Raw genomic sequence first — 24451 nt, 5'->3', positions numbered from 1 at the left:
TTTCCTCTGCGTCCGTCAGTCCGTCTGTCTGTCTGTCCGTCTGTCGGTCCGTCAGTCTGTCTGTTTGTCCGTCTGCCCATCTGTCTGTGCAGTCGTGTCCAGTCCATATATATCTATCTTTTGGAGAGTCATTGGAAGTTCTTGCTTCACACAAACCTAAGATTTGCTTATGACCTTAGGGTGTTGTCATGATTTTGCCTCAAAATCATTTGGGCAAGGTCACTGTGTCTGGAAGGAAAATTTTAAAATTTGTGTCCAGTCTATATTTTCCATATGAAAAAAAAATATATGACCTGAGGGTGTATAATGATTTTGTTCCAATGACATTTGGGGAAGGTCAAGGTCATTGTTCAAGAATACATAATTCCTGCCTATGTCATATCTTGTTATGAAAATGATAAGAAGCTAGAATTTGACACAAAGATTGATTGTGTCTTGTAAACATGTCCAAGCTTTAGCTTTGGTCAATTGTGCAAGTTCAAGGTTACTTTAAGAGAAAAGTGTATCCATTACTTTTTCATTGAGAAAGACTTGAGTTATATTTTTTTTGTGGGGGGGGGGGGGGTATTATTTGTAAGCTTTGCTCACAGTACCTCTAGTTTTGATTCATGTACATTGCAAATAAAAGGAGAAAATAAAAATGAACAAAAAATTGAAGTTTATCATCATGCACTTACAATATAGAGTTTGTTTAATGTTTTATAAAAAAAAAATCGAATCTATATTTTACTATTATAATTTGGTATAATACAACAACAACCTTGTAAACTGTTTCAATTTGTGACAATAATATTGCAATAAAAACATACCATAATGTCTTGTTTATTATATACCACTTGTGAATAAAAAACCTGGTTTAAAAAAACAAAAAACAAAAAAACTACTGTGCAAGATGAATATCATTCATTTAGTACAGGGAAGTGTAAACAATGTAAACTGTAAATGTAAATGAGCCCTATTTATTTTTCAGTCAAAAGCTCATCATGACAATTTCATTTTCATGTATACTACCTATAATGCTTACTGCCTATATATAATAAAGGCTTGTGCACCTTATAATGTATGTCCAAGGGAGAGGGGCATGAGTGTTTCACCAATATCTCTTGTCGTATTTGATACCATAAAAGATGATTTGATAAGAGTTATGACTATTGTTGCTCAGGTGTGTGATGTGGCCCCTGAGCCTTTTGTTATTTGATTTTTCGAATAGAATTAGATTTCGGGGAGAGATATGAAAATGATGGTTAGAATTAATGGTATTCTGTAGAATCATTGAGCTTGTTATGGAAAGTAAATATATCTTAAAACTAGAGCAAAGCTCGTTGCAAAGCAACGAGTGGGTCTTCCGTTATTGTCGGAAGTAAAGATGGAAGTTCCTGTAAGAAGCTGAGCTCTTAAACCAATAACAAGAGTAACTCAAACAAAAAGATGAAAAAATCGAATTATTCCTGGAACGACTTAACAAAATACGAATGATTTTAAGTACGACTTAACAAAAACCTTTCCGATTTCAAGAACGACTTAACAAAAAAAATCCGAATGTGTTCAAGTACGACTTTGCAATTATTTTTGGTACGAGTTAATTTTACTTTGAACATTACGCTATTTTTTAAACCAAGGACGCGGAATCAAAATTTCCGGAAAAATCAATTTTTAAACCCCGATATCTCTGTAATGCATAGTCCGATTTAAAAACGGATTTCAGTTTTGAACTCAGCATGAAAATTGCTGTAAGAAATATACGTAAAAGTTTTAAAATTGAAAAACATGAAAATTTAAAAAAAAATGGTTTTGCTTACGGTTTCGACCGGAAGTGTCCAAATTGAGTTTCCAGCCTTATGTCATAAGTATAACAGTAGTTCTACCTACTCTGTAAATCTCATAGCTTTATCTTAGATCAAAAAGGAGAAAATCTCTGGACAAAATCACTTTTTAAAACGTGAAAAACGTCAATATCTGACGAATTTGATGACGTCATCAAATAATTTTTTCATATCATAGAGATCTTTTAAATACACATTAAAGCTGTAAATTTGAAAACAATCGATGCAAGCGTTTTTGAAATATTTGAGCTGGAAAAAAAATAAAAAGAATAATAATAATAAGAATAAGAAAAAAAAGAAACCGTAGAAAAACAAAAGGGTCTTCCGTTGGAAACGGAAGACCCTAATTATTTTGGGGTGTGACTTTGAGGATTTACTTTTAATTCTAATTCATTGCATCTTCGAAGATGAATTCATTGAGGATATGATATTAATTGTGATATACAATATGATACCTAATCAATAAAATTGGAGCCATCACAAAAATCATATTTTCTCAGTACCGGTATGTATCGGCTGTCATTTAGTATCTGTATTTCCATCTCAAGCTTGATTTCTGAGAGGTGATGACTGGTAATTATAGTAATGAACTCGGTCTGTTTTGCAGGTTAATCAGAAAAGAGTACCTAGGAGTATTCGCCCCTATTTTCCAGCTCCACGCCTGGTGGCACATCTTAGCAGAGACTGGGACATATCTCTCTGTCTTATTCAGGTAAAAGAAGTGCAGTGTGCTAAAGGGCTTAGGAGAAATAGCATATTAGTAGGATTTACTCTCGGACAATTAACGATTTTGAAAATTAATATTTGTTGATTGATATAGGTATTTCTACATAGTAAGTGTCAGCAATACTTTAAGCATATTGAAACCTTGCCTACGCTTATTTTCAGTTAATTTTATCAACCAGGCTATGTTTCTATTTGGAAAGTAAAAAAGAATGGCAAAATATATTTGAAAGCTTTAGTATCACTAAGCTTTTTTCACATGGTAGATATTATTATACAATCATGTAGTAAAAAATGTATACGATAAGAAACATTTTCTTTTTGCATAAACATCACCATGGTCAACAATTAGGATGTTTGAATACACATAAATTGAAATTGTAAAAAGAGATTACTTTCTTTTTAGTGCTCATACAAGATACCTATACCTTGGAATGAAACCAGAAATCAAGGTTTGTTTATTGTCTTCTTTTCAATTTTTCTGTGAGACTAATGGACTTTGGCCATTCAATACTATTTCTTTCACCTCAAAACTAATGAGGGTTTATTGACAACTTGTGAAATTATGAAAACCAATAATCTATTAAATGGAATGCAAGTCATTTTGTTGTGTCAAAATGTCACTTTGTTGTTTTAAATTAAATTGTATATGGACCAATTATTGACCACAGATCCATGAAGCTTCTCTTGGTTTATTTTTTCACAATATTTATAAATAAAGGTTAATGTATAAGAATTTGTGCTTTTGTGTTGTAGTTTTGGATGAAAGTCTGGCCATACCTGAGACTTCGCAAGCAAAAGAAAGAGTAGTGATTCATTCCAAAATGTTAAAAAAGACTCTGAAATCAGAGAACAAGACAGATCTTGCATTGTGTTTATCATCTGTTTGATGGTATCTAAGCTTTGAAGGGAAGAATCAATCTTATATTTTCCTTTTTATTTTTTTTTGGGGGGGTGGGTGGGTGGGTTTGGTGGGTAAGGTATTATATTATATTATCCTGCCAATTTGAAACTAAATCCTTCCAATATTAATTTATTCAAATATTTATTTCAAGCATATTTTTTTCCTTACATTACTGAAGGTGTTAAACAAGTTTTCCCCCTTTGTATTACCTGTATATTTGTTCAATTCTTCACATAAAATGTACTGGTAATGTACGCGACATATTCACATAGTACATGTTCTACTAGCACAAACATACAATTTGATTCTTAGCATATCTTATTTATTGATTTAATTTATGACATATTTCAATTGTAGCAAAAATAATCAATGAAACATCAGGGTGTACACGTCAATTTTTGTCATCAAAATTTGTGTCAAATATGATTTAGATCATAAGTCAAATATCCCTATTCAGTCCTTTCCACGAAACTATACACACAATTGGCTTTACCACATGTCTTGATATCCGTAAAATTGCATGCAAATACTGTGATGAAACTGAAACTTAATGTAATCAAGCTTACTTTTAAACTGACTGATAGTTACATTTATATACTTGTACAGGGGTTTTTTTGGAGGGGAGGGGGAAGATAATTCCCTACAAATAAAAATAGTATTAGGGGAGTTTGTTAATTCCATCTAGTCAAAATCAGTGGATCCCCAACTTCCAAATTAGTTGTTGTTTTGTAAACTTTTTAGGTGACTAGATCGAGAGTCAAGTTTATTCGTTCAATAGTTGATTGAATACATGAGTTGATAATTTACTTGTAAAAATAATCCACGTTGACACATGCATGTTATGTACGGTACATTGTCTATGTGTTCAGAATACGCTCTACATGTTGTGCTGTAAATTTTCATTTTGTCCTCCTGTCCAATGCAAATTGTTTTTGTGTACTTGCTCCATCTGTAGTGTTCAGATTTAATAGTCACTGTAAGCGCATTATATTTGGCTGTGTATTCTATTTCGCATATTTGGCAGAATGCGACTTCTAGCTGCTAAATCAAATACATGGCTAGATGCCAAAAACAAAAACATCAGGAAAACGCTAATTCATATGCATGTGAACATGTTGAAAAACTATTTTTCCAACAAATATGACACGTTTACAGTATAGTGTTCTTTCGTCTTTATGTGGTATGTGATATTGACATGCATGTGTATATGAAAAAAAATACATATGATATACATGCACTGTTGATGCCTTATTTCATGCAAGAACTTAGTTTTTGCAATTCAAGCATTTTGCATAAAATTGTAAGAATCTAAAATTGTGAATGCCAAATTTTAATCATATTATTTGTTTCGTTTAGTTTACATATGTCTGAAAAATAATAGCGCCATGTACGTGCTTCTTGCGATTTTATGGAGGTATTAATTCCTTGCGTTTATTAGGCATCTATAGTGTATGATAACATGTATGAAACACATGTACATGCATAGAGCTCTTCCATCATCCATTTTATTTTATTTATTGGTTGTGGGGCTATTATTTGCTAGGTGCTATATTTATTATCATCAGTTTATTGTTTGTATATTAAGTTCTTGCTGTTAATGTTCATGATTTTACAGTTGATATATATTATAGTACCTAGCAGAAACTAGGAATTCCCGTAACTCAGGTTTTGTTCATATTAGTGTTGCGTTTTTAAAACTGTCCCGCTTATAAATTATATTTTACTGAAGTTGGGTTTTATATATAACCCGGGATGTTGTGAAACGCAACTTGTGGGTCTCCCAAATCTGTATATTGGTACCAAAGAAAACTCAAAGTCAGGATTCAAATAAAATATAGATATTTCAGTTTATTAAACGAGGATAGTCCCAAGACTCTGGGAGTGTAAATATAACATAAATTAATTCCCAACTTGATGGGATTAAAATACAAATATTACAAATAGTCAAAACCCTTAATAAATATAGCTCTAAATATCCCGCTTAACCGTGCGGGAGTCCCGTTCCTATACAATCTTTCCCCTGTAGCCTATATACTTAAATATAATAAATTGATTAATAAAAGAAGGTTATTGCATCAGCTCCCACTGCTAAATTATTCAGCATTTACCCAACGGGATATTTCCATGGTCATTTCCAATGTGTGGATGTTGTCCAGATGTGGACTCGACCGTCTGATCTGCCGTGGCAGACCAAACCAACTGCCGTGCAAACAGCTGAGCTCGTTATTTAAGGCATCGGGCTCGGCCGTTATGACGTCATAACGCATGCTATACAAACCCGCCGTTATGGGGAAAGCAGTAAACAAGATGGGAGAACTGAAACACGTGAATAACGGCGTTTTGACGATATCTATTATCGAAAGGCAATGGAGGGAGTTGTGATTGAGGAATTAATGAAACGAAAGGGTTTAAATAATCATGGAAGTATAAATAAGACCAAATGAATCGTCGAGGAAACTCGGGATAATTTCTCGCCGATAATTTCGACATTGATTGGTAATTGTAAACAAAGAATACATGAATAATAAAATATCTTAGTACACAGCGGATGATCATCATACGATGTATTAAACGGAAATTCACTTCTTGATATGGTGTATATGGACCTTTTATTGCAACAGGGAATGTGTATTGGGATGTGAGAAATAAATTTCGTAACACAGCTCCCTCCCTTGAAAAGCATTCGTCCTTGAATGGAATCAACCATCTGATCTCAAGTGAATTTCTTACCTAACGTAGAAAAGGGTAATTATACTTGTTTTTAACATAACAATACATATAAAACAAATCATCAATAATATCAACACATATACAAATAGTATCACAGGTAATAAACATGTAATATATCATATCACCATTGTTTCATTTCACTTGCAGAATATTCCAACTCCTGAAAGATCCATCCTCAGCTGTTCGTGATGACAGACACTTCCTGATGGTACTTCACAAATACTTCAGTCCTGGTAATATTTCTTAAAATATCAAATGGATTTATTGTTTCTGAAAAATTATCACACAGTCTTTATTCAGTTGAAATCCGCTTTTAAACGACTGGTCCGTATCTAGGGTAGACAATTTTTCCTCCTTGGGGTATGCTGAAAGGAGAACTTATCAAGGCTCTCCTGAATTTGTCGAAGGCTTTATTACAGTCTTTGTTCCACACAAATTCAATGTTTTTCTCCATCAAGTTATACAGTGGTCTAGCTTTATCAATAAGGTTCCGATGGTACAAGCAAGGACCTCGATGACTGGGTACTTCATTAATACTTCTATGAATAGGCTCATGCTTGATTTCTTCTATTTGTGGAGGGTCAGTAGCTACTACATGTATAACCCCTTCCTCACTAACAGTATCTCCTAAACAGGATACCACTTTTTGTAAAAGAATACATTTCTTTGGGTTCATTTTTAAATTTGCACCCTTTAACCTCTCAAAAACTTGTGTCAGATTCTCTAAATGTTCATCCAAAGTTTTGGACAATATAATAATGTCATCTAAATACACCAAACAGACCTTCCAGGAGAGGTTAGACAATACTCTCTCCATTAATCTCTCAAAAGTGACTCCGGCGTTACACAAGCCGAATGGCATTTTCAAAAATTGCCAATGACTACCCCCTGGGATTGAAAAAGCAGTTTTGGGCTTATCTTCAGGTTTCATCTCCACCTGCCAATACCCACTCTTTAAATCTATAGTGGAGAACCATTTTGCTCCAGACAACGCATCTAACGTAGTATCAATTCTAGGTATAGGATAACTATCCTTAACAGTGACATCATTTATTTTTCTATAGTCTATACAGAACCGGATTGTCCCGTCCTTTTTCTTAACAAGGACTATGGGAGAACTCCATGGACTGTCTGATGTCTCAATAACTTCCCTTTCTAACATATCATCTATCTCCCTTCTCACTTCGGCCATTTTGGCTAAGGGAATACGCCTAGGGGGTTGTTTAATGGGTCTTGCATTACCCGTATTGATAGAATGTTTAACTAAGTCTGTCTTTACCATATCTGATGATGAACATGAAAAACTTGATTGGTATTCTTTCAAAAAGTTTGCTAATTTTTGCTTCTCTTCCACACTTATGCCCTCATGAACCTTGTCAATAATCTGTTCTAAATGATCTGGTAAAGCCGAGGGATCCCCCTCATCTCTGTAACACACTAACCTAACTACTTCTGTATCAGCATTTTCTACATCTACATCTTCAACTCTTTCAATTGCAGCTACCACACTCCCTTTGTAGAGTTTTAAACTCTCACAACTAAAATTCAAAAATCTTAATGGGACACTCTTCCCTGACACCTTAACTAATGACTTTGCCACAAGTACATTTTTCTTCTCCATAAATTTCTCTACTGGTTCAACAATAGCTGGCCCTCTATAAAAATTAGGGCTCTCTACTCTAGCGGGTGCTACAAATTCACAATTGGGAGGAACAACTAAATCCTCTGATAAAACAATTCTGCTACATTCCGTAATCTCTGATTTGTCACTAAAATAAGGGATCTCTACTCCCTGTATCCTAAAAAATCTCTGCTTCATGCAAATGCCACAAGCAAACTTTGACATAAAGTCAACTCCTAATATACAACTATTTTCAATTTCCGCTATGACTACATTGTGGAAATATTCCATATTTCCAAGAAAAATACTGAGTGTACACTCTCCCACTACTGGGATGTCATCTCCCTTAGCTGATTTCAATCTAAGGCTACTTTCAGTTATAACTAAATCTGATCTATTTTCTAAATCTACTTCTCTTAATAATTTGGGGTTAATAATTGTCACACTTGATCCGGTATCCACTAAAATTGTTGTATTAGCATTCCCAATCTTCCCTGTTATAAAAATTCCTTCATTGCCTTGTTTTACATCTCCCACTATTATGCTCTTGGGAACTGACTTAGGAAGTGTAGGGATGGGATTATTTTTACTCTTCTCAATACTTTCATTTTCAATTGTACACTCTGTTTTCTTATCTCTTGATACAGGATCTTCCCCTTTAGTTTTCTTTATTGACTGTTTCCGAGGCTTGTTCCCATAGGACGCCGACTTTCGCCCCTTAAACCCGACGTTTGACCGTTTGACTGGTCTCTATTTTGAGAGTGATAGCTGTCATTAAACCTATGGTTTTGCCGCTGAGGGATTCCCATATTATGGTTTCTAAACTGATGATTTCCCCCATTATACCTATTTTGATAACTTCTCCCATTGTCACAATTTCTGAAACCGGGATTTCTCTGCATTTGTGGAAGTCTACCAAAATTTTGGGAGTTCTGGTTTGTTTGACTTAAGGTATCCTGAATGTTTTTCAGGAGAGACATAATTTCCTTATTTTCATCTTTTGGGGCATTGGAAGAAACAACGTTTATTGGTCTTTGCCTCTGGGCATCTGCCATTTTGTACGTTTCCAATCTTATGGCCATAATTTCGGCCTCCCCTATATCTCTTACCCGGGATTCTCTGAGCCGTAACCGCATGTTAGGATCTGGGAGGGCATCTATAAAATGATCAAGTGCCAAAATGTTTAACAAGTTTGGGTCACCTGTAGGATAGGCTTGACGGACTAACTTTTTAATAGAATGGGATAGTTCCGATAGAGATTCTTTGGTTCCCATTACTCTATTTTTCAGTTTTGCCCTGAACATTTCTGATCTTTCCACTGACCCATAGCGCATGCTGAGAACTTTGACTAGGGAATCAAAGTCCCTTATTTGAATTTCACTTAGCTCTCCCAATACTGCTCTAGCACTCCCAGTAAGACTACTGGCCAGATAAAGGGATTTGGTACAATAATCCCACCCATGCAAATCAACCAGTATTTTGAATTGGGATAAATATTCTTCAAAATCTTCAGACCCATCATATGTTTGAGGTTTTAGAGATACTGTGGGTTTTGGATTGAACACCATATTTTGACGACTATTTTCGTTTCTATTGACCCTTTGAAACGGGGGGTATGTGACTCTGTCACAGTGGAAACTTTCCCCTGCCCCTACAAATGGTAAATGCCTGGGATTTACATGTTCTGTATGTCTCCCATACTCTGACTGGGAATTTCCATTAACATTGTTTTCCAGCATCCCAATTCTCTCTTGTAAACCTCGGGACGTTTCCCTAATGTGGGACAATTCTTCACCCAAATCTTGTTTCATGCAAACCACATCCCTATTCATTGTTTCAATAGCTTTTAACAATAATTCATTTACATTTTCAGATGCTGTGGGAGCTGATGATAAATCGGGAGAACAAGAATTTCTGAAGTCACTTCCCCCTTGAGATGCATCTTCACTTATCCCAACTGATCTTGGATTGAAGATTATTTCACCGGAATCTCCCAATGGACTATTCTCCCTGGACATTTTTACACAAAAATTTATATAAAAATTACTACTAAAAAAATGTTATTTTGAGTTTATGTTCTTTGTCCAATCAGATATATTGGGAATAAAAAAATATCCCACTTCTGACACCAATGTTGCGTTTTTAAAACTGTCCCGCTTATAAATTATATTTTACTGAAGTTGGGTTTTATATATAACCCGGGATGTTGTGAAACGCAACTTGTGGGTCTCCCAAATCTGTATATTGGTACCAAAGAAAACTCAAAGTCAGGATTCAAATAAAATATAGATATTTCAGTTTATTAAACGAGGATAGTTTCAAGACTCTGGGAGTGTAAATATAACATAAATTAATTCCCAACTTGATGGGATTAAAATACAAATATTACAAATAGCCAAAACCCTTAATAAATATAGCTCTAAATATCCCGCTTAACCGTGCGGGAGTCCCGTTCCTATACAATCTTTCCCCTGTAGCCTATATACTTAAATATAATAAATTGATTAATAAAAGAAGGTTATTGCATCAGCTCCCACTGCTAAATTATTCAGCATTTACCCAACGGGATATTTCCATGGTCATTTCCAATGTGTGGATGTTGTCCAGATGTGGACTCGACCGTCTGATCTGCCGTGGCAGACCAAACCAACTGCCGTGCAAACAGCTGAGCTCGTTATTTAAGGCATCGGGCTCGGCCGTTATGACGTCATACCGCATGCTATACAAACCCGCCGTTATGGGGAAAGCAGTAAACAAGATGGGAGAACTGAAACACGTGAATAACGGCGTTTTGACGATATATATAATCGAAAGGCAATAGAGGGAGTTGTGATTGAGGAACTAATTGAAACGAAAGGGTTTAAACGATGCATGGAACTATAAATAGGACCAAATGAATCGTCGAGGAAACTCGGGATAATTTCTCGCCGATAATTTCGACATTGATTGGTAAACAAAGAACACATGAATAATGAAATATCTTAGTACACAGCGAATGATCATCATACGATGTATTAAACGGAAATTCACTTCTTGATATTGTGTATGTGGACTTTTATTGCAACAGGGAATGTGGATTGGGATGTGAGAAATAAATTTCGTAACATTAGTTTGTTTTACATTATATATATATATCTATATATACATAAAAGTAAATAAGGTAGAACACTTTTTTTTTCATTTTACATGTATACATATAGTCATACAAGTAAATAAGATAAAAAAAATAATACACTTTTAGAGTCTTGTGCAGTAAGATTAAAGAAATGTTTATATGTATTTTTGTATTATTCTTAAATTTTTTGTATTATAAATAGTAAACTGCTGTATACATGGTATATGTAAGGGATCTTATGACTCTCTTCATATATTCCAACACTCTTGGTCTTTTCACTTTTTATTTAACTGAATTTTGCATTGTATATTTTAAAAAGGTATATTATGTATTGAAAAATTTTGAAATGCTACTTAGTTTTTGAATTTTAAAGTCACCTGCTGGGGACAATAAATTGTTACATTCAGAATAACCCATTTTCCATAGACAGGGCATGCTATGATTTTGTCAATGGATGTTTTATCAGGCAAAGAGAGACATTCAATAAAATGATATTGATGTGTTATTGTGTGTGTGTGTGTGTTGGGGGGGGGGGGGTGAGGATGAATGCTAGGGTCAGTTGTACAGGTTTGAATGAAGTCATACCTCAGCCAAAGTTATTATTTCATCATTCATTCCATATATTTTTCCTATAATACTACCATATGTCCAAGATAAATTCATACATGTATGAATACATGTTTTACCATATGTCCAAGATAAATTCATACATGTATGCATACATGTTTTACATGTAAAAACATACATGTACATTAAATTATTAAGAATAAGGGGGATAATTAGAATTTAGGAGGTATAAATCTAAGATAGTTCACATCTAGGCCTATAAATTTGACAAATTTGACAATTTCATAGTAAAATGTCACATGCAAGAAGTGTTCTTAATTTCACCTACATGCATGTGTTTTTCTTCTCTTGATAATGAAAAATTGCTCTTAAAATGTGTATGTTTTTTTTTTTTTTTTGTAAAATCAAATTAATTGTATCAAATTTTTATGTATCAAAATGAAAAACAGAATATGCATATGTATACCGTTACAAGCAATTGGTATATTTTATGTGCTTCTTAAAGTAATCAAGACAGTCTTACAGATTCAGTTGTATAATTAAACCTTCATGTGACCTACTCCTGTACGTGAATTGTATCTTATTTGTTTAAATCTTCTTTTCTTTTTTTTTTAACTTACCTAAAATCTAGTTTGTTTTATTTGCTTATGCGTGTATGTAAAAATAACTTTTTGCTGAAAAAAAAATACATATAAAAGAACTTATGTGTTCAATTTTAATTTCAAACTTAAGAAGATCAAAAGGATGAATATATACACATGCATATGTATTTATTCAGAGCTATGTACATGTAGATGTACTAGTAATAAAAATACACCTGGTGCCTATGTCCAATTTTTTCGTCTATTTAAACCATGCAGCTATAATTTTGTTGCTTCCAATTTATGAATGTACACATACTGTGCTTTATGTACATGTTTAACTTTACACGTACATTTATGTTTTGTTTTTGTTGTTCACTTACATGAAAAGCAAATCGAGTTTGATATTTTGTTTGAAATAAGGAAAACTAGTGGTGAATGAAGAAACATATCACAAAATGAAATTAAATGTTAAATAAGTCTATAGGTTTTGATTTTTTTTAAAAATCAATTTCATTAATATTTGTGTTTATCGTGCCTAAAATTTTAGAAAGCTTTGAAACTTGAAAACATGTTTAAAAGCATGAAACATGAAAATAGTGAAGTGTACATTTGCTTGTTCTGTTTGTTTTTTTGTTTTTGGTTAATATTACTTGTTGTTTTGAAAATTTATAACATTGTTTGGATTCAATCTTCTTCTGATTTCATGCATTATTTAAAACAATTTTGGTCTTTCTATTGATTATTTTAGATTACATATATAAAGTGGTTGTAATTAAGGGTTAATTAGATCACTATCTGTATATTTCTTTTTTTTTTAAATACAAAGTCATCTTTATTGTAACCCTTCTAGTTTCATAGATATTACATTTAGCTATAGATGGCATATGTTGATGTTCAGTAATGCAATTATTATTGGAAATATGTAAAATTTGAAGAGGGCAAAAGTTGTATAGAAAAGGACAGATATAATTAGCAAATTAAAGTTATAGGTTTCGTTCAGTAGGCATTATATTACAGACTTACAAACTTGTACATTTCTCTCCTGTTTTATGCTCAACTTAATATGTGCAAAGTAGCAGAACAATGCGAATCAAATCAAATATAATTTGTTTGTGTTTTGTTTGGTTTCTGTAGCAACTATTTTATGAGTTGTATCTCTTAAAAGAAAAAAACAAAATGCTTTTGTGATAATTACATGTATAACATTATATTTTTATTTCATGAAATAAATTTCCTTATGACTAAAAGAAATGCATGCGTTGGCCTTAATAATCCCCCCCCTCTCACCCCCACACTTTCTCCTCAGCCTGATGGTGCCTTTAATTCCGTACATTATATACAGCGGGTGGGCGGCTGCCAAAAGGGTACCCTCATTGTACGGATAACTCATCCTACAGTTTTCAAGATAGGAAGTTGTTCTCTTGCATATCAATTGTACATATATCAGAGGTGTGCATATTGCTAGGATTTTGATTTCCGATAATTTATGAAAAAAATACCAGCTTTTGAACTGAGTCATTTTTTAGCAAAATATTGCATATAGGGTACTCCATTTCACTGGATACGGGATGACATGGATTATGGATACAGTTCACATAAAAGAAAACCCGGTTTGCTGTCACATTGATAGCTTTTCACTTGTATATTTCTTAATACCATCAATTATGGACTCTTAAAGTACATGGAGTTGGGTATAATAAATTCTAAGATGCCTAAGCGTAGTAAATATCAAAAGACAAGTTAGTCTGATAACAGAGACGGCTGTTTGCAAGATTATAGCACCAAGAAAGACCTATGTGGCCGCTTTGACCTTGAAACATACTCCAATATATCCATAGTAAATCGCATAGCCTATAAAACCAAAGTGCTTTGTATGGTATTCAAGATTGCTGCCAAAATTACCATTTTGCACCACGTATAATATTTACAATGGTTGGTGATGTTTTCATTATCTGTAAGATTGTAATGTACATCCACATGCATATTTCCGTTTGAAATTAAATATTAACATTAACGTCCGTGTAATGTGTATTCAGCATACTGGTACTGTACCAGTTATCGGCTAAACTGATAGTTTGGGTTAATAGCACGTGACAATCCAAGATTTTTTAATTCAGTCGTCTGTTTCGAATAAAGAAAAGTAAGTTTGATTGAAAACGTTTTTGAATATGTTTTATATATGAGCTTAAACGATCATTGTTTATCACTGATTTACATGTTTGCATCAAATTAGTTAATCTTTTTCATGAGCCATTCGCATTGTATCACATGACAAACCAAGTTCATTTTCCAGTGAACTTTTTTTTACGTCGCTGTTTATTTATGAAATTGACACCACCAAAAAATTTTCCGATTTGAATCTACACTGTTGGGATAGAATGTCCATAGGGATATCAAGTATATTAAAAATTGTATGCATATTTGGAGGAAGGTTTTTAAAGATATTTATTTTTTTTCTTGCATGTACTTTAAATCTAATTGGAACTTAGGTAGAAGAGGGTTTTTTTATTAAAAGCGAACGAAAAGATCTCTGTGGGCTAATGTTGAAGGTAAACAAATAAAAACAAGCGAAAGCTAAAGAAAGTTAAAATTTAAATACTCGTTAAGGGAAAAAATGAATACATCACAAAAATTTCTCCTTCTCGTCAGTCTTATATAAAAAAAAGATTGATAATTCATTAAAAAACATGGATTTCTTTGAATACCGCATTTAAGCTTTATTTCAAAATTTATAGAGTTGTTTTATATGGTGTCCTTTTTTTATTGCTGACGAAAACGCAAAACGGAAGATAATGAATTATTATGGACGCTGAAGTTTCATTCTTTAAAGAAATGGATGGATCAAACAATCTGTGCATTTGAAATTGAACTTCGTGATATATTGAATGCAATAAAAATTAAATATTATTTTAGCCAACAGTAGGTCCAGTTAAATTATTACATACTGCGCTAGTGAAAACATGAAAAATTAACTTGCAATTCGAAAATGACCTTTTTGGTTTTCTTTCTCTCTTTATTCGTGACGTCGTCTTGCAACGCATCATAGTATAATGACGCCACAAACGTTGCAAGATATTATTGTTGTCAAACAACACCAAAACACACGCTCTTGTTGGAACCTTGTCTAAAAAGCTTGATTGATTTGTAAATATGAGAAAGTTGGATTCGAGATTCGATTGCGTTCTCTCCTGACGGAATACGTGTCCACCACAAACACACGGGCAATGACTCCGGTGGTGTGTTTGCTTTTTTTCTTACCTTTTTTCTTACTTTATTTGTAGAGTTTTTTGGTCTACGATCTACTGAAACAGGCTTTTGTGATTGCATTAACTTCCATGAAATTACATGTTGGTTTATGAAATTCAATATTTTTTACTGTTTGTTTTACAGAGAAAACACATCCTGCAGCTGTTGAAGTTTCTGTACGGAGAAGAGAATTTCAGGGAAACTGGTGGATTCTCTTACTCTTAGAACAAAGATGTTGCTGGTATGTAAATGTACAAAGCATAAATTCAAATCCAATGAATAAATATCGGCTACCTTTTTTTAAAATGATGATATATAGTGGTTCCAATTGATTGGCTATTTGATTAATTGAAATTATATATATATCAATTTCAGACAAACAGAAGTAGTACATTTTGTATGGCTATCTGTTTAAGAAAAAGGCGTTGAAGAAAAACACGATAACTGAGACCGACTTGACCACACTCCAGAGAATGTGGGGGCAGCACCTCCTGTCCCTGGTCAACAGCGGTATGCAACATTATGTATATAGTTCTTATTTGGCATTCATTATATTGATTGTTATATTTAACACAATTGTTATTAGATATACTAGTACGTAGTTTGTTCTCCATTTTTCATTCATGTTTGTTTCACTCCTACAGATAAGGCAAACATAGCTGAGAAATACGAAAGAATTCTTCATATCAGCATTGAAACAGTTTTTAACGTAAGTATTTCAGTGTTCAACTTCACTAACTTTGAATTAGATCTTAACCGAAATGTTCCGTTGTAAATAAGTTTTGTCAACATCAATGCTTTTTTGTCATTCCTACCTAATAGTTTTTAACAACATTGTAAAATATATTTGATAATTAGATTTTTCTCCATCTTGCAGATCAAACGATTTCAACGAAATTTAGAGAGAATGAAAAAAGCGAGCCAAAGTCAGAAGACATAACAAACTTCAAAAGTCACGTGACAAAGATTGGATTTAGTCCGTTTTGCTTCAGAAGACCCAGACTCCTTGAGAGACTTACAGTGTCTCTGAAGAATACCCGTTTGGTCTCGGAGATCCGAGAGATTTCTTGATGCTGAAGTTCCAAGACATTCAGTAAATTATGTGGCGTTTTAGTCACCTAGCTATGGATCTTACTTGTGGCGTTTTAGTCACCTGACTATGGAATATCGTTGTGGCGTTTTAGTCACCTGACTGTGGATTATCTTTGTGGCGTTTTAGTCAACATACTATTGAATATCGTTGTGGCGTTTTAGTCACCAATAAACTTTTTTAAATTCTCTGTTTTTGTTTTTGTCCTATTAATACCGTATTGATAATACCTACTTACAAATGCTTTGACATTTTCACAACCATTAAAATTGTTGATATATTTGTATACGCCGAAAAATTCATCAATCAAGTCTTAGTTTTAAAACTGAATTAAAAAATACATGTATTACTACATGTAGTACTCTGACCAGCATTTAATTTATAATAAACGTCCATTTAATGTATTCTTTTTGCTCTTATTAAAATCTTTGAAGCTTTAATTTACTTGCTTTTTTGTCATTTGCCAGCTGGTCCTTATTTCTGTACAAGACAATGGGTTTATATACTCAGAAATATTATTTTAAGTACATGTACATGTATGTATAAAGATTTTGAGTTATGAGCAGGAGATTATCGACTCAGATTTATTGGGTCACATGAATCATTCAGTTAGAATAATGCTTAACTTATTTAATACAAATATATTAACGGGAACACCGATATTGTTTCCAAGTTTTCATTTTATTCTATAACATGTCAAAAATCCAGGAGATTCCAAAGGCTTCCCCTTTCACATACTTTGCTCTTCACATCTCTAGGTGGCCCCTATTACTGTGAAAAGAGCCCCGAATGCATACATAAATTCCATTCAACTAACTTAAATTAAACTAAATTAACTAAATCAACTAAATTAAAAAATGTTTAGAATATCGATGTATATTGAGTATGCATTAGGCCACACCAATATAATTTTTGTTCGTCAGACATTGTATGAAAAAAGGTACGAGCGAGCAATAAAATGTTGTTTTTTTTGTAGGCAGTACTTGAATAATTCTGCAGGCAGTTATATTTTTTCTAAGAATACAAAATTAACGTAATACGATTTTTTGATAATCCCCCCCCCCCCGAAATGTAAATATCCCTACGCTTGCTGCCTTCTCTAGTAGGTTATTCTAGGATTGACAAGTTTTCACAAATGAATACTAGTATTGCTTATATTATCACAACAGTGACTAGTATATTACTTTCATGTTTTTTGTTTGTTATTTATCATAATCATTTTCGAGAGAGAATTTCAATTATTTACTGTGTATAAGTGTATGTTTTTCTTTCATTTTTAGACGGGGTCACGTTGACGATTCAGTTGATGTACGAGCTCATTAATCAATAGAAGAGGTTGATGATGGAATCAGAATTAAAGTTCCCAAACGCAATGTGCCATTTTTGAAAAGTTGTGAATTTTATTTTGACAATCTTTCACCTTAATACTACCAAACTTCATGCGAAAGTCGAAGTTAAAATCGGGACGGGTTATACACAGATGTTTTACAAATTAAATAGGTGTTTCATTGGCTTCTGTTCTGCTGATTGTCTCTAAAGGAATTTTGTACAAAGAAGATAAAAACAAGTCTGAATTTGCCTTCTCGTTCGTTAGCTCTTTAGTTAATTAAACTGAATTTAAATTTTAAACAATGCATTGTAAGCAAAATCTATAATAGATTATACATTTTGAAAGACTCATACATCATATTATATATACAATCTTATCGATTGAAGAACCAAGTTAAATGTTAATGTTCATGTTTTCCGGCTTAGTTGGAATCAGGCTTGGGGTGAATTACATTGTAAAATAATGCATTACAATACCATTAATTCAGGAATTAGGCGTTAAATTACCATTACTTAATTTTCTTGAAGTAATGCATTACATTACCATTACATGAGTAAAGTAATGCATTACCATTACTTTGTGAAAAGTCGATAAGTTTTAAAAAAGTAATTTAAAAACTAAATAAAGAGTTTTTGTAAATATTTCATAAATAAAAATGCTTAAAATATTTACAGGTTCATGTTCATGTTCACTATCAGGTTCAAATTTAATGACTTATACAATTAAGATTGCTGTTGCACTTGTAGTTCTCAAAGTAATGTTGGTCCCGTAACATTTACACGCTATAATGGCGGAGTTGACAATCTCTGAATTAACATAGATTGTAACAACTAATTCAAACTCATAAATTTTGGAAGCATATTCGAGGAAATCCAGTACAATTACGAATTCAATCTTTCAAGACCCCGTCTATCAGTACTCTCAGTACTTTGATTTAATGACGGAATGGTTATGCAACGGTTTCTGTTCTCGGTAGTGTAGACCTGGGTTATTTGTTGCGAATACAAATGTAAAGTAATAACAACAAAAAAGTTTCGCAGTGTGTGCATAAATTTTGTTTTCAAAGAATATATACTACTATATTAAAATAATAGACTCGAATTTTTGGGCTTTTATACCGAGAAATCGGAAGAGTACTGTCATTTGATCATTATATTCTAAACATTATTGGCATTTAAAGATTACCAATTTGTTTTTATTTTTTCTCAATCAAGCTTCGCTAATTAATGACAACGAAAATTCCTTTTAAAAATCCGGAAATCATATGGATTTCTCGGATTTTACAATCTTGCGCATGCGCATTACATTCACGCTAAATCACGGGAGGCCCTTTAGTTTTGTTTCCACTATATTACAATTGCATGGATAAACTCGGACACGATATAACAAATACGTGTAAATTTTCATTGAAAATTTGTCATATATATAATATATATTCTGTTCATCATAGGAAATACGTGAGATAACTCTAACTCAGTGCATTTAATATGACAAAATCCTGAGAGTTCCGAATGTCAACTCGCAGCGAGTGAAAAACGTTGCTGGAGAAAGTGTTGATTTCTTCATTAATATGAGTTAATTTTTTTAGATGAAAGGTATTTACAGCCTTAATTAAAATGGTTTATTATGAATAATTTGACTGTCATTTTCAATGCAGATTCATTAATTTTCTCCAAAATCGTTTCGGAGCGATTCTGCAATTTTATGCTATATTACGGGTAAACGTGAGCATAGGCCTGTCCCGAGACACAGATTATTCTAACTAAGCAAACTTTAATGAAATTAATAGCATTATTGTAGGCTTAAAGCTTTATTATGTAAATGGCAACAATACGGTGTATCTCATGATTTCGTAAATGCCATAAACAAAGTCAACCTGTGCACGCACGGGTCAAAGTCTAGTTTAATTAAAGAATAGTAAATACAAAATCGGGCATGCCATTTCCCGAAAGAGTATTTGTTCCAAATCCGTGTGATTGCTGGGAATCTACCGGATGCCGCTAAAACTCGAAACGGGAAAAACTACGAAAGTCTAATCGGCTTAATCTTAAAATAAAAAAGAAGATTTAACAAGTAAAATATTTTTAGGTGATATTTTCATTTTATTTTGATGATGAAGATTTCGTATAAAACAGAACTTAAAAAAGGAATTTCTGATATAATGATATTAACATGTACTAGATAAGGTATTCAACAAGCTAGAAACGAGACACTTGTGAAAAAAAAAATTAATTTCTTTCATAAAAACTTTCAATGTTTGTTTATTTAATCAGAAATTGTAAGCCATTTTGCATCGCTCAAAAACAAGATAGTCGCACAAACAGAAATAAATTGATTGAAAGTTTAATATTTTAGAGACAGATAGTCCCTAGACAAAACAATAGCTATCGGAACCCCAACAGTTAGGATCTCTTGACCTAAGGGTGTTATGCGTCAAACTCTATAAGCTATATAATACAAAAATGTCCAATATCATCATTTCGATAATATATCGAGTAACTGTATATGTTTATACATACATCACTTGGCTTTGTCGCGAAAATTGTATTTCACAAACACATCATCATGAACCACATTCTGACATATACTGAAAACAATTGTATCTCATATAGTTACTGTAATAAACTATAATCTATCTCATAATAAGGGCCTACATGAACAAACCTCTAATATAGGATAGTGGCCAGATTATTTCTTTGTAATGCGTCACATCACGCTGCAACGAAAGACCTTAAAAACTCGTGCTTTGCAAGGAACTCTGCTATTTTAAATGTTTTTAATTTTGTTTAATCTAAACTGTTAAATTAGGATTTAATATGATCTTTACCGAATATTTACCATCACACACTTTCTTGACACTTTCTTCGGCGCTAGAGTTTTACCATGGCCGGTTAACATTTGCCCAGCGGGTTTTCTGTATGATTTGTAGGCATTATGGTAGTCTGTTTAGCAAACAGTGTTTATTTTTACATAGAACGGGTATTTTTCGCATAGGTTCTCAAAGAGAGTTAAAATTCGGCATAATCCATACAATAGAACTGTTGATTAATGTACGCTACATAATTATACAGCAATCTATATGTATAATAATTTCATTTACTCAAACATTCAGTGACTTGGAAACAATGTTTCCGGTTTCTGATAAAAAAAAAAGTATCCCCCCCCCCCAAAAAAAAAAAAACAAGACAAAACAAAAAAACCCCACAACAACAACAAAATCAGAAATGATTCTTTATTAATCTAGCAAATAATGCATTAATGTATCGAGCCACACTAAAGTAAAGCACTGTGATATTTGACAGAATTCGGCTATTCAAAAAATGAAATGATTTTCCCCCGTTTTTTTTAAAAATGGATCCGTGGCTTTATAATTGAGATAAAATGGCTATAGAAAAATCACAGAAATGGAACATCAAAACCAATTAAACATAAAAACGGATCAAATTGTATTAAATTGATTTATCTTGTCAAACTACACGTCGTTTTCTTAAGCTAATTCTAATTCGCTGGCAACAATTACAATCTAAATTAACAACTTGAGGAAAGGAAGACACACTGCTTTTATTCAATATATTACAAAGAAAGAAAGTCATTAAAAATATATTACAGATACAAACAATAAACCATATTTGAAGCACTGTGCTCCAAAGTACATGTCTGTATGTTTATATACACTGTATATCATGTACATATGATTAAGGAGAGATATATACTAGGGATATTACTTTGCACATAATTTTAACTGCATGGAAACCTACGCATAAGTCTACATATACATATTAATTTTGTCAATCGATTTTTACTATGACAGATCTATAATCCAAGATTACTGATTAATTTAAGAAATAAGGAATCATTCTTAAATAAATATTTTAAGATGATCAAATAAGGCCGGTGTGATCAAATCCAATAAATGTTCGAATATAATGTAAGTGTTTTACACTATCACATGTGTTCCATTCATGATGGATTCGATCACGCCCAATCGTTATTTGATCACCTTATAATACTTATAAATGATTCCTTACTACCTATTTTTATATTATTTAAACTATTTTTCAGTCAATTATTAAGTAATTGACATTTTCACTTCATCTTAGTTTGTATAATTATCCAAACCCCTTCTTGCACCCGAACTACGTGATTGAGTGATTGATGAACTGTATTGGGCTATACATAACAAAATCGATTCGTGGTGTTATCACAGACAACGACACTGGAAAATGTAAATATTTACTGGTGTAGTGTTGACTGGACCACATCATGTATTCTCCTCTGTGTAGCAGTTTGTATCTTGTGTAATGGATACTGTGCGAGTGATTGTTGATACGAGTAAAGAGCAGCCTGAAGGTTCCCTGTCATCTGTTGACAGATCCCCAGGATTTCCCAGGAGATGTCTCTGTATAGATTACCTACATAAATCCCCTGATCATGGTGGATTAGGAACTGTAATTCATTTAAAGCTGCTTGTGATGATGTCGTATCAATATGTCTGTAACACAAAAACTTTAGGAAATGTAACATTACAAACACTGGGATAGTTAACACATATGAATCGCTCTTTAGTGCAGATTGTTGTTCTGGTAATAGTTCACTGAAATAACAGATTTCGGGATTAAGGAAGATATCCTGTGCTACAGCCTGTCTCATCTTTGTAGACCAGGACCGTCCTCCTACAGACTCATTATACCTCTCTCTGTGTACACCTCCCTTATACATCAGATAAGGCTGAGCTAACTTGACCTTTGTCATCTCTATAACAGATAAAGCTTCGCTGTATCTGAGTGTCTTGTAATAATATATGGCAATGTACAACATATCAGAAATACACCCGAACTTGGCTGTTAATTTCAACATATGATAAGATATTTTGTCTACAATATACAGCTGTTTATTGAAACCTGTAAAAGTGTACATATTTTGTAATAGAAAAGAGATTTTGTGAAGGACATAGGATGTAAATCTCTGTAAGACCACAACTTGTAATTGTGTCATTGGAGAATCTACAAACTGTTCTATTATGTGTATGGTTTTGGTAATATGGCAACGAATCGCAAGGCTATAAGAACAAGCTGTGGACTCCAAGGCCACTTCTTTATCATAATGAACTTCAGACATCATCATACTCTCATTTGTACAAATTGAAAGTCTAGGGTTGTACAGGATATAAATGATGTAGGACCTGATAGAGGAACTCTGTAACAGACAGGCCAGACCTTTCTTGTACAATTCATGTAACTGTAAGAACAATATGTTTTGTGCTGAGCCATTGACCTTTGTCAGAAACAGGTTGTTTTGTGGGATGAAAAAGTTTGGACAGATCCCCTCATACACCCATTTAAGGAGGAGTTTAAAGCAGAGCCAGAAACCACCCAGGAGATTTTGTGGACTCCAGTGAGGTAATGTGTTTTGCTGAATTGTCCAGAAAACTGTTGTCTTCATGTGATAGGAGCACAGCAGTTTACTGGTTTCATCTGATTGTTGGTTTAGAACTTCTTTTAAGAAAAGTTTTAACAACCCATATGTCAAAAACTGACAGTGGTTCATTGACGACACAAGTTTATATTCTGCACGAGAAAAAGAAATTCTCCATTCTTCATTTTCATGAGGTCCTAATGGGTGTCCTATTGCTACAAAGTGACATCCATTACTGACAATGTCATCAACAACCTCAGGAATAGGCCATGAGTGACATCTGTTTGTCCATTGGGAGACAGAGTGAGGCCAAAAGTCACTAACAAAACACTGAGCAATGTCGTATTCCTTTCCTGCTAGGTTACCACTACTGCAGGGTCCATGTACTGTAGAATTAGGAACTACTGAGGAACAAGTTAACTCTCTGTAAAGAGAACTAGATATATAGAGTCTATTTTTCATTCTGACACATGCTGAAATGACGAATGGGTTAGCGAATGGTGTAAAAAAACGAAGTAAAGTGAATCCTGGTAGACTCTTAGAACTGTCAGAGAGAATCAAGGCTGTATTGGCTGTGTTGTAATACTCAGACTGAGACACGTCCATGATCACTCGGTGGTTGTTTGGCCAGTACATAATGTCATAATCTGATCCCTTTAGTCTAAATCCTTCTCTATTGCTTCCACTCATCATCGAAATGAACATACCGTGATGTTTGATTCGTCTACCGATCATCTCCGAGATGTCCGCCATCTCCCTCCTGATGGTCACTTGTTGTGCGGTCCCAACTATCTGACACAGTACCACAAACACAGACTCGGACATGTGTTGCATTCCCTCAAATCTGTCGTTATTGAAATGTATATATTGGAAAGTTATCTTTTTGTTTTTCATTCATATTATTCACAATATCTACAAAACATCAACTGGAAGAAGTATTTATATTGCTTAAATCTTTTATAAACTTAATGCACTTACATTTGTGGGAGGAAAGACTCCATGTTGAAAAAATTAATACATCTGAGGAAATTAATCGTGTTATTTTTATATACATCTCTGTCTTAAAGACGGAAGTTTGACATTTAAGGAAATAAAAAATGTTTGGATTAAATTTTGATGTAACTGTATAAATAAACGTGTACGTAAAGAATAAAAACCCGCTAAACTCCAATTAGAAATATGGTTTTTAGAGTAAGAGCTGACCATAGGATTCATATTCCTACAGTTATGTCCTTCCTTTTGTTGGTTTAATGAAATGAAATAATTTCAGACAAGACTGTTCAGACTAGATTGTGAATTGTTC

General features: G+C 33.3%; 2 long non-coding RNA genes across 2 annotated transcripts; both read left to right on the top strand.

Annotated features, from left to right (window-relative positions):
• Positions 1-2376: 2376 nt before the first annotated feature.
• LOC136270567 (uncharacterized) lies at positions 2377-4593 on the top strand. The gene is made up of 3 exons (XR_010708359.1): positions 2377-2535; positions 2953-2998; positions 3303-4593. It is a non-coding gene; the product is annotated as an uncharacterized lncRNA (long non-coding RNA).
• Positions 4594-15162: 10569 nt separating this feature from the next.
• Positions 15163-16787, top strand: LOC136270568 (uncharacterized). Its single transcript, XR_010708360.1, has 5 exons — positions 15163-15303; positions 15458-15554; positions 15689-15823; positions 15958-16022; positions 16191-16787. It is a non-coding gene; the product is annotated as an uncharacterized lncRNA (long non-coding RNA).
• The last annotated feature ends 7664 nt before the right edge of the window (positions 16788-24451 follow it).

The sequence above is a fragment of the Magallana gigas genome, chromosome 8 (genome assembly GCF_963853765.1).
Source record: "Magallana gigas chromosome 8, xbMagGiga1.1, whole genome shotgun sequence".
NCBI classification, from domain to species: Eukaryota; Metazoa; Mollusca; class Bivalvia; order Ostreida; family Ostreidae; genus Magallana; species Magallana gigas.
This window is presented reverse-complemented; position numbering and strand designations above follow the sequence as displayed.